The 733-nt window shown below is 39.0% G+C and overlaps 1 non-coding gene across 1 annotated transcript; it reads left to right on the top strand.

Moving 5' to 3' along the window:
• The first annotated feature begins 486 nt into the window (after window positions 1-486).
• On the top strand, window positions 487-593 carry LOC125620037. Its single transcript, XR_007351617.1, has one exon. It is a non-coding gene; the product is annotated as a U6 spliceosomal RNA (small nuclear RNA).
• The last annotated feature ends 140 nt before the right edge of the window (window positions 594-733 follow it).

The raw sequence follows: 733 nt of genomic DNA on the forward strand, positions 1-733 counted from the left end.
CATCTTTCAATTGTAATTTTTAAAATCTGTGTAGGGTGGATTAAAAAGTCCTCTGATTTTCAATATTCCATCAACTCTTTACTGAGGTATGAAGAGGCTTGTCGTGTTTCTGCTGTTTCTTGGTTGCCTGCCAATAATGAGACAAAGGCTGGGAGAAATGAGGACATATTCAGGATAATCAACCCAGCTCAAGTCACCCTTGACCGTCAATCATTGCCCAGCTGACTGGCCACCTGACTGGCCACCTGACTGCCGGTGCGCAAACAAGCTCGCAAGAGATGGGCAGACTTAGCCAATTAGCAAAACTGTCTCAAAGAACCACAGACCCATGAGCCATAATAATGCTTATTGTTCTATGCTGCTGAGTTTCCAGGTTGTCTACTACCTTGCAACAGTCAATTCATACATCTATTTTAAAATTTAGTAGTATTTTCATACATAACCATAATAGCTTACTGAAACAATTGATATTAAAATTTGTAAGTTGTGCTCGCTTCGGCAGCACATATACTCAAATTGGAATGATACAGAGAAGATTAGCATGGCCCCTGCGCAAGGATGACACGCAAATTCGTGAAGCGTTCCATATTTTTCATCCTCATATCGAATAAAATCGACTTCAAGACTAAGTTAATCAAAAGGGATAAGGAAGGACATTATATATTGTTAAAAGGAACCATACACCAACAAGACATAACAATTATCAATATTTATGCACCAAATAATGGTGCTG

This window comes from Marmota marmota, unplaced genomic scaffold (genome assembly GCF_001458135.2).
Source record: "Marmota marmota marmota unplaced genomic scaffold, marMar, whole genome shotgun sequence".
In the NCBI taxonomy this organism is placed as follows: domain Eukaryota; kingdom Metazoa; phylum Chordata; class Mammalia; order Rodentia; family Sciuridae; genus Marmota; species Marmota marmota.